Raw genomic sequence first — 11,340 nt, forward strand, 5'->3', positions numbered from 1 at the left:
TGGGTGTGTGTGTGTGTGTGTGTGTGTGTGTGTGTGTGAGTGTGAATCCTTGGCACTTGCTTTGAAGCACTGTGGGGTTACTGGTGACCAGTGTCAGGAACTGGCCAAAGCAGATATCCAGTGAGCAAGACCCTAGGATTTTTACGGTGGAAATGACCCACATTTGCACTCCTAGGGAGGAGCAGTGGGCAGGCAGGTATGGACAAACACTCTGCAGAAGAGCCTCCCCTGGGAAGGACGTAACCCAGAACACAGAGCTCCCCAGGTACAGCATGGCAGGTGAGATCCTCAGTCAATCTACCTGGGCCACACCCTAGCTCTGCTGCTCAGTCCTATCCCAGCTTATATGGTGTCTAGGGCAGGATGAAAAATGGAAGCCACAGACCATCTGTCTGAGTATGGTATTTAAACTAGCTTAAAGTTAGCAAGAAGGTCAACAAAATTTTAAGTAAAATATGTTTTGTCCTACTTTGAGACATAAGCCTTACAACTTTGAAGGACAGGTTTGAGTTTAGAGTTCTGGAGCTGAATGAAGGGAAAGTAGCCCCAGCCCATGGCCACCCCTTCTCTTCCCACACCCTGGTTAGCTGCCCTTTTTAAGGAACCCTGCCCACAGCATGGACTCTGGGTCTGCAGATTCAACCTCTGTTCATCACTTTCACAAAAAGCTTCATCGTGGCCATTGTTTGGGCCCATTTAGGCGTTGTGGGAGACCACAGGAGCACTGAGGCCTAACTGGCCTCCAAAGGAGAGAGGCTGCACTCTGGGGGTGGGGGTGAGTGCATCGTGCAGGTTCTGGGGAAAAGTTAAAACAGCTGAGGTTGAGTTGTCTACCTGAGTAGGTACGAATGGATACGGGAAAGCAGATGATTCTTGTGTTACTTTGATTGCTTGTACCCAGGTGTGGGTGAATAAAAGCAAGATGAGCCAGACGGTGGGGGCTCCTCTGCCTACTAGAGGCAGGAGCCCCCTGGCTGCCTGCATGTTAAACTGACTGTGTCTCTTTGCCATTCATCCATGTTCACCCCCAGATCAGGGAGAACAAAGTGTCAGATCTAGGACCCCTACAAGTGGCGCCTGGGTGGGGGAAACTGGGTGGAGTAGGCTGGCTCCCCGAGAGTGGCACCTGGGGCAGGAGGAGCCTGTGACTGGCGGTGAAGACTGGCCATGTGGGTCAGCTGTAGTTGGCATCCAAACAGGGACTTGAGACGGGTCAGCTACAAGATGGCAAAATCCACCCAAAGGAAGATGGACCCAGAGAACAGGCCCAGAAGGCAGACTCATGGCCATCTAGGTTTGGAATCCCACAGCTCCCCAGTACCTGAGTGGGGTCCGGAGTGGAGCAGCACCACCAGATGAGGGCCAGAGTAGGGCCTTCTAAAGTAGGACCCCTCCTGTCTACTGAAAGACATCGAGTAACTTATCTGAAAATTACATGACTAATAGCATTTATGATATATAAATGTGGAGACTTGTTACAGTTATAGTATTTAAGGTCACTATAGGTTTGTACATACCACAAGATATATACTGAATTTTGTTCCTAAAAATACTAGAGTCTTATGGTACTGGATTTTAAGATTATGAGGTTTTTTTTGGGGGGGATACAAAATTAGATCTCTATTCTTACTTGGAAAGAGTAGAAAAAGCATCAGTTTTTAGAATCTGAATGCCAGTTTTGTTATGGCTTGTGTTTGGATATCTCCCCAAAGGCTCATGTGGTCATAGGTGGGGCTTTTTCTAGAATTCATTCATAGTGCAATACTAGGATCAAGGGCACTAGGATTAAGGGCATGAGTGCTACCCTGGATCTAAGGAGGTTATTGCCATCATTTCTTTATTGTGAAATTTCAAGCACTTTAATTCATCTGTCTGTGCCTTGCTTTCCTTGTCTGTAAAACTGAGATAATCAGTGAGTGTATTCAGTATGGATAAATTGTTTAGAACAATACTTGGCAAATAGTGTTACATAAATGCTAGCAATTAAATGTGATTACTATTTGGGCTTAGTCAGGCATCCTCAAGTTGTGAACAGACTCAGTGCAGGAAATACTCATTTCCTGACTGATGATGAGCAAATGCTCTTCCTGGAGACCTGGAGAATTCAGTTCTCAGGCCAAAATTTGAAACAGGAACAGAAACTGGAAGGGTGGAGCTGGGTCCAGAAAGAAATGGGAGAGAGGGCAGACAGGCCACTCATTGATAATCCATTCCGGCAAGGGACCTTGCCTTTATTCATTTCACCTTCCTGGGGCAAAAAGGAAAGAGGGAGGAGGAAAATATTTAATAGGAATGAAGAAATAAACACGATCATTAATATTAGAGGTAAGGGGAGTAAAAGAAATCCGAGTGGGTATTGAGAGAAAATGACTAATGAGAGGTGGTAGGGGGCAGATGGAGAAATATTTTTAATAGGTTGGTCACAGAAGACCTCACTGAGGATGAGACAAAACTGAGATCTGAATGAGGACCAAATGCTATGTAAAGATACAAAGGGTGTTCAGGGGTCCCATGGGGATTCTTTCTGGGTTCTTGGTGTCCTGAACAAAGAATTGGACAAGACACACAGAAAGGCAGAAGTGTACATGTGTTGAAGGCGGAAAAAAGATACGCTCTAGAGGGTGAGAGGGGGCCCCAAAGACAAGGGAAAGGGGTCTTTTGTATCCAAAATTCCTGGGTTGGTTTCCCCTCATGCAAATAAGGCATGAGAATAGTTGTCCTATTCAAAACTCACCTGTCTGGGTGTCAGATTTAAAGTGCCCCACAGAAAGACTTGCTCGACTTCTGCAACATGTAAATGAAGGCTTGAAAATAGCACTTTTCTGACTGGTCCCACAAACAATGCCAGATTCAAATGAGGGATTCAAAATATTACTTCTGATTGGTTCCATGTACAGTGCTTAGAAATCATGGAATCATTTGGGGTCCTGAGTTCTATGCACATGTTCTGGATTTTTACAATCTTTGATACATCCCATCCCATTAGTTGTCTGGCTTGCCCCAGCCCTAATCTACCCTTAGTGTGCTTGACACAATGAGAAACAGAAGACCAACACAGTTTAAAACTAGTTAATAAGGAGAAGAGTGACAGGAGACAGAAAACAGAAAGGAAGAGAGGGTCCAAATCAAACACCAATCAAAATGTAGTTATCCCTACCCATCCCATCCTCTTAAAGTCCCGGTTCTGATTCAGCAGGTCCAAAACGGAGTCTGAGAATCTACATTCTTAACATGCTTCCAGGTTAGGCCAGTGCTGATAGCAAACCACGTTCCAAGTAGCAAGATTTAGGGCAACAGATTTTATTCTAATTACATGTATTGAGAAAATCTTGGATAATCTTAAGCATTCCATGACTTGATTTTTTTTTTTTTTTTTTTTTTTTTTTTTAGATTTGCTTTTTTGAGACAAGGTCTCACTATGTAGTTCAGACTGACCTGGAACTCACTGTGTAGCTCAGGCTGGTCTCGAACTCGCAGTGATCCTCCTGTCTCCACTTCCTGAGTGCTGGAATTACAGGTGTGTGCCACCACGCCTGGCCTGTTATATATTTTTAAAAACTTGCTCTGGCAAGTGTGGAGCCTGGGTCAGGGGTAAGAGTAAAGTCTGGGAGGCAATTTCAGGTGCAAGTAACCCCTTTAGAACATGGCAGAGGCCTGCATCCAACAGGGCATAGGGAAGGTAGACAGAAGTGGGTAAACGGCATGCCCATGAGCCCAACTAATTAAGTGGATGAAGGGGGCAGTTAGAGAGAACTCTGATGCAACTCCTAAGTTTGGGCCTGAGAAACCAGCTGGTGTGGTGTCTTTACTAAACTGGCCAAGACTAGAGGAAAAACAGGGTCTGTAAAGTAAAACAAAACAAAACAAAACCAGAGTTTCAGTTTGACATTTTAAGACTGAGATGTTAATTATTTATTACAGTGGAAATAGTCAAAAATATGAATCATGGCCAGGGCCTTAGCTGAGTGGGGTGCTGTGTCTGCCTCTCAGACACAAGGTCCTGAGTTCAATCCCCGGTAAAAAAGAAAACAAAAGCTAACATGAATTTTGAACACAAGAGATAATTTAGGTGTTAAAATACAGAGTTAGCAGCACTGGTTTGCAGACGGCACTTTCAAGGCACAAACTTGGACGAGATTGTTCCAGGTAAAGTGTGAGAGATAAGGAAGAGTGTGAGGCTGAGGCTGTGGGCCTCCAGACATTAGAGGTCACCAGATGAAGAGCCAGGAAATGAGGCTGAGAAGTTAGTAGTAAAACATGAAGAGAACAAGTAAAACACTGGGTAACCCTAATAGCAGCCCTAAAAATGTCCACATTCTAATCTGCAGAACCTGTCCATACATTACTTTACCTGGCAAAGGGGACTTTGAAGTTGCAATTAAGGTAGGAATGTTGGGATGGGGAGATTATGCTAGATTATCTTGGTGGCCCATGTAACCATTCCTGTTTTGAAAAATAGAAAAGAAAGGCAGAAGGGGTCAGAGAAATGATGGTGGAAGATGAGGCATGAAAGATATCAGGCATGAGAAAGACTGGATCCACTGTTAACATCTTTGAAGACAGAGGCCCAGAGAATTCTGTCTTCAGGCCAGAACTTGGAACAGAACAGAAATGATAGAAGAGGAGAAGGGTGGACAGAAAGGACAGAGAGGATTGAGAAAGGTAAGACTTGTGCTACTAATCCATTAGAAATGCATGGATGGGCTGGGGATTTAGCATAGCAGTTCCACCACCTGCCTTGAAAGTGCAAAGTCATCCTCAGTGGGGGGAGGGGGATTCATTGAGCGCACTTTTCTAGGTTCTACATAACACGTGAGCAAGACAGGCCAAGGCCAAAGAATGCATGTGGCCTCTAGAAACTAGCTGCCAATGCCCCTCAGCTAACAATCTCCTGAGACATAGGACCTCAGTCCTACAACCATAAGAAGTGAATTCTTAAAAAAAGAAGTGAATTTTTCCAGCAACCTAAAATGAGCAAGAAAGTAAAATTTCCACTAGAGCTTTTGGAAGGGATTACAGTCCCGTCAATACCTTGATTTTTATTTTCCTTGAGCTTGCAAGGTAGGTGGCAGAACCACTGAGCTAAATCCCCAGCCCAATAGCTTGATTTTAACCCTGTAAGACATGTGGATTTCTGACCTACAGAAATGTGAGACAGTAAATATGCATTGTGTTAAGCCACTAATATCTGTCATCTATCACTTATCATTTATTTATTTTTGGTGATGCTGGGGGTTGAACCCAGGGAGCAGTGAGGTAAATCCCCAGCCCTTTTTTATTTTTAATTTTTATATTTTGAGACAGTGTCTCACTAAACTGCCCAGGATGGCTTCAAACTTGTGGATCCTCTTGCCTCAGACTTGCAAATACTAGAGATTACAGAATGTGCCACTACGCCCAATTTAAGCAACTAAATCTGTGGTAATTTATTACTGTAGTAATAGGCAATGAATACATGTGGTTTAAACTGAAAGACAAAAGGAGAAAGTGTTTCAAGAAGGACAGGCTATCAGCTGTGTCCCAGACTGCTCAGATGTTGAGTAAGAGGAAAAAAAGATGTAACCAGGGGATGGAGCAACATGGAGTTTGCTGTAACAAGCAGTTTCAGTGCAGTGGTGAGGTCGTAAACCAGACTGGAGTGGAAGGAGAAGCAAAGGACAGGGGGAGGAGATGGAAGCAGTGAGTACAGACAATTCAGCGGAAAAGTGTTGTAAAGAGAAGAAACGGGATGGAACAGTCCCTGAAGAAGGGTGTAAGTTCCCCCAAGACTTTTGCTTTGCATGTTTTAGTGAAAGACAGAGCATGCGTCTTTGCTAAAGAAGTTGATCTTGTGAGGAATGGGGATGAGGGGATCAGGAGCAAATTATTTTTGTTTGTTTTTTGAAACAGGGTCTCACTGTGTAGTTGAGACTGACCTGGAACTCACTATGTAGCCCAGGCTGGTCTTGAACTCACAGCGATCCTCCTGCCTCAGCCCTTTGAGTGCTGGGATTACAGGAGGAGTGAATTCTTGAATGACAGAGGAGCCAGGACCCAGAACACACACAGAGGGGAGGGGTCAGTCTTGATGAGAAGGAGTTGGAGGAAGACAAAGATGATGAATGAGTACAGGTGTCAGGTGCTTTGTAGTGGGCTAAAGGAAAAAGTTCCCTGGCTTCTGTTTTGTCATCAAAGTAACTGAAATGAGGTCTAAGAGGACTAGGGAGAGTGAAACATGTTGGAGGTTTTGGAAGAGAGCTAAGGTGTGAAATGGTTTATCTTGGAATGTGAGAAGCAACTGGATGACAGAAATGGAGTAACACTGCCCCAGAAAGGAAGCAGTCTTTGCTGTCTCTCTCTCTGCTCCCCATGACTGGGACTGTGAGTAGTCTCTTGGGTCCAAGTTGGGCTCTGGAGAATGTCACTTACTAGACACATAACCGGAGCTTCTTCAGCTTTATTTAGTCAGTGTTTGTCTCTCTGCTCCCATTAAGTTCAAATCCTTGGACTGTCGAGCGTTGTCGGAGTAGGAGTCATGGTTGTTTATGGGTTAGGCCCATCCTATAACACCTGGTCTGGAGATAAGCACAGGGGCCACGTGTCTGTCTAGCCAGAAGGAGCAGCAGCCTTTGCATTCTTAGACCATTTCTTTCCAAGCATAAGCAATAAATTCTGCCTCCTCCTAGTCTCCACAAGGCCTGAGAAACTCTCAACTTGACTTTTTTCTTCCCGTACCTGGAGCCAGAGGAACACAAATCTGTTCTGGGGTTTACTCTCCACAGGGCTCCCCTCCAGCCATAACATTTACAACTTTCTGCAAGACCTGACTAAGCTAAAGTGGCTCCACGCTGGCCTAGTAGGCCAGAGACTGTGCTTCCCCATCTCCTTATCAAACATCAAGCAAGAGCTGCTCAAACTACAAACAAACCTTTTGCTAACTGGGTTAACAGCCCTCCCAGAGACAAATGGTATGACAAAAGGTGACCACAAAAACTTCCCCTGTAAGATAAACAGTGTGTTTGGAATCTTATCCCCTGGTAGCCCTGACCTATGTTTGCACTTCTTTGTTCGAAAAACCTACAAAACCTATGCACAGTCCTGTAACTGGGCTTCACTTCCCTTAGAGAGTGGAGTCTGCACGTGTGTAATAAAACTTCCTTCAGTTTTATCTGTGTCCCAGTACTTGGTGCTCTCCCACTGGCTTGGTATAACATTTTTGGAGGCCCCAGAGAGATACATCTTTACTCAGTGACTTTTGGCTGGTTTGCTGGCAGCTGGACACCTAGGCCGACAATGCCAGAGGCCTGGGGAGACCACTCTGACCATTTTGATCAGGGCCCTGGGAACTCTGATGCCATTGGGGCGGGGGTGTAACAGAAGCCACTGCTGACACCTGAAGGCAGTTTATCTGGTCTGAATTCCTCTGGAAGTCAGGTAGGAATTTTTTATTCCTATAACTGGTCTGGAAAGGACCTTGGTAAGGCAAAAGGAAAGTCAGATACAACATTAATTTCCTTGCCCAGGGCTTCACCTTGACGGTGGGGAGTCCAGCAGTCAGTTTCTGCATGGCCATTTTGTGTGCAGGGTTATAGTCCTTGCAAATTTGTCTGTCTCTGTTTTGTGTTGTCCATCTGCTTGCTTGACCTACCTCTTGCCTTTCCAGGTCCCCAAAGAACCATGGGAACCGGACAATCCAAGCCCTCCTCCCCCAGCCCCCTCAATTGTGTTTTAAAATGTTTTAACAAAGTTTATACTCTGCAGAAGGCTATGAAACCCTATAAAAGAGAAATTGTAAGCCAATGGATCATCAATCCAGGCATGGCTTATGCTTGATAGATGTTGTACCAAGCCAGCGAGTACACCAAGTACTGGGACACAGATATGACTGAAAGTTTATTTCACACTTGTGGACTCCACTTTCTAAGAGAAGTGAAGCCCAATTATAGGATTGTGCATAGGTTTTATAGGGTTTACAGCCATGACCTCATTCAGGTGGTTACATTTCATTTACAGATATACAAATCATGGTCACAAGACAGTTAACTTTAATCCAGATGTAGCAATTCTTTGTAGTTAGGGAGTTTACCTTTAAGATTTGTCTAGCTATCTATTTTAGCCCAGGGGAAAAGGGTGTTCAAGGTCAGAAAGGCAAAGTTAAACAGTTGTTCTTTTCATCTCGAAACTTTTACAATCATGTGGCTCACAAAACTTTGGAGTTCAGGGTCTGGATGTGCCCTGTTATCTCAGGATGAGGCTAGCTGTCCCATTCTACAGTTAATGTCTCCAGTGTCCTTTAATTTTGAACTAAACAAAGCAGATTTCAGTTAGAAGAGCAGAAGTCATCCTACATTTTCCTAACATTTTGTAGGACTTTGGTTATTTACAAAAGTTTTCTCTATCATTCCTCCCTTTGTTTTTGGGGGTAACTCCTTACCCCTTGTTATGTTCATATCAATTTTCATCATTCTGTAAGACTTAAAGTCTCACTTCCACTCCACAGAGCGTGAACAGCCAAAAAGGCCTCCACGATGCTGGGCCCTAACACCCAGCGAGAGTCCGGGAGCTCGACGGAGAAACGAGAAACCCAAGAAGGAACACATCAGGCTAGATGGTAAAGAGACCTTTATTAGTCTGGCCAGACGGCACTCCCGGAGCCAGGTGTCTCAGAGAGGCAACTGCTCAGGGGCTGAGGTACTTTTTATAAGGTTTTTCTAAACAAAGAGTCAGGGAATTCACAGAACAAGACTGCAAACACATTGCTTATCTTATGCAAGAAATTTTCTGGGTCACCTTTTGTCAAACCATTTGCCCCTGGGTGGGCTGTTAACCAAGCATATGAAGAAGCACAGTCTGGCCTATTAGCATGGAGTCACTTTAGCTTATTCAAGTCTTACAATTCCACATAATTAGTATCTGATAATGTTGGGCAGCAGCTACTCTCTGTTGTATGAGTTTTGATATCCACTTTTCCATGCATGGACCAAACATAAGGATGAGCAATATAACAATAATTGGTCCTTGAGGGTGCTGACCCAAGCTTTCCATCCTGACAAGTTAAGGCCAAAATTGAATGTTGTTTCCTCCATACCTGTTGTTTGATAAGGGAAGGGGAGCACAGCAGTCTCTGGGGTCATTAGCCAGCCAACAAGGAGTCACTTTAGCTCAGTTGGTTCTCACTGTAGAACCTTATTGGTGAGTCAATTTATTATTTTACTTCCAGTCTGCTGCCTCTCTGTGTGTCACTTACTTCTTCCTCCTGTAACATTTGGTGCGCTGGCCGGGAAGGAAAGGGATAACTGACACAGCCTGTGTTGGGCCTCGACCTGAGTCTCACTGGAGGGAGTGGCCATCTGCCTCCTTGGAAGGGAAGAGACATGCCCCTGGGATTTCCTGGGTTCCCTTTGTAGGACTTGGTGGTTAGCTCACTGGCGGTGGATTGATCAAACCCAGAGCAGAGACAGCAGAAGGAAGGTGAGTGAGGAAAATTGTCTGTCTGAATGGTGAGATCCCCTGGGTTAACAGCCCTCCCTTAGTTTGTCTTGCTTTGCTTTGGTTCTTAACTAAACATTTGGCCAGATTACAGATTGGAGGCCTGATTACCTTCCTTTTGCTGCTATTTGTGAGGGTTTATATCCCCAATTTGGGCAAAATATAGAGTGCAGGCCTAATCACCCCCACTCTTTGCCAATTGTGAGGGTTTTGTTTGTATGCTCTCAACTTGTTATTGTGCTTTGTATTGTACTTTGTAAAGGGGCCCCAGGGAGGGAATGTGTTAACTTCTTGTGTGACTGGGTGTGTGAAAAAGACTTGGTTAGGAGAGTGAGTGGAACGAACTACGAAAGCCATCGGTAGCCTCCTCTGTGCACCAAAACAAAGGGAGGGGGCACCTGCACTTAAAGAGCCTTCCCGGCATTGCGGAGCTTGTGTGGATCAGTCCTGCAAGTCTGTGGCCGTGCTTAAAAAGGACAAAATGGAGACTCTTGCAACAAGAAACTCTCCATAATTCAAGCATGCCTGAAAGAGCTGGGAAGCTCACAGCCAGGCTGATGAGTAAATGAGGATGTTTTCTGGAACAGCACCCCACCCTTTGTCTCGCCAGACAAGGGAATATGTAGTGGTCATGGGGAATGCGAATACTAAACCAACTGTTCTTGAGTACATGATTCAGAATTTCGATAAAGACTTTGTGGGGGACTGTAGAGTAAAACTAAGACCAAAAGATGCCCAGAAAACTGTGAGTTATTATGGTCTCGGCTAAGCCAGACTTGCCCCCAGGGAGGAAAAAACTCTGAAAAGGTTATCTGCCTTTGTTTTAACTGAGACTTTGACAGCTTGGAGCCTTGTACACTCTGTTTTGGGGTGTTGAACAACCCAGCTTGGGAGCTTCTCAAGCCTCTGCTCTGTGGCAATCAGCTGCTGGTTAGAACTGTTTAGTTTTGGTCTTAGAATGACTGCTTGCCAAATCTGCTGTTTTTCAGATGGCAGATTTGCCTCAGAAAATGTGACATCATTACAGGTAAATCACAGTGCTTCCTCTTTGGAGGAGGTTGAGCTGCCTCCCCTTCTGCTTAAATTGCTAAGATCGCAGGTGTGGAGGAGATGGGGGCAAAAACAAGAGAACCATGTGGCTTTATTGCGCTGGAGGGTACAGATGGGAAACCATGGTTGGATTCAGAGAATGAAACAGGACTTGCACTCAGATTTTCAAAAAACTAAAATGAAAAAAATAAATATTTAATGGATTCAAAACAGCTAGGAAAGCTCTGAAAAGCATACAGCAGAATAGAGAAAAAATACTCCCAGCTTTAAGAGCCCCAAGGCCAGCCCTATGTTATCAGCCTGATGCTGACAGCAAAGGTCTGGAATCTAAAACAAAGCCAGAGAAACTGCAACTGTGCTTTACCAGATATCAAGTGATTTTTACAAGAAAAATCAAGTTGCAGGTTTAAACTATTTGGTAAATGTATTATTGTTTCAATTTGAGATAATGTTTGACTGGTGTGCCTAGAGGAAATTTTCTTGTACATTGGAAATTCTTAAATTATGATTATAGGGTCAACTTGCTCTTTTCTGTACTTTGTTGGAAAAAAAATAAGGTTAATACTGTTACATTGACAGCCAGTCAAATTTTAAGATGTAACAATCTAAAAACCAAAAAAAAGGACACTTTAAGATTTTAATAACTGAAGTTTGTCATAGAAGGTTAATAGTAAATGAGACAGAGGAAAATATCAGAAAAGCTATGGGTAAAAGGAATATGCTTTTGATATGTTTGTCTTGTTAGAAAGAGATTAAAAAGATATACAAGACCAGAAGGCCTAAGTAAGTAGAGAAGGTGTGTGAAAATGATTTAACAAGAAA

Source organism: Fukomys damarensis, unplaced genomic scaffold, assembly GCF_012274545.1.
Source record: "Fukomys damarensis isolate Sample0158 unplaced genomic scaffold, DMR_v1.0_HiC HiC_scaffold_11, whole genome shotgun sequence".
NCBI lineage: Eukaryota > Metazoa > Chordata > Mammalia > Rodentia > Bathyergidae > Fukomys > Fukomys damarensis.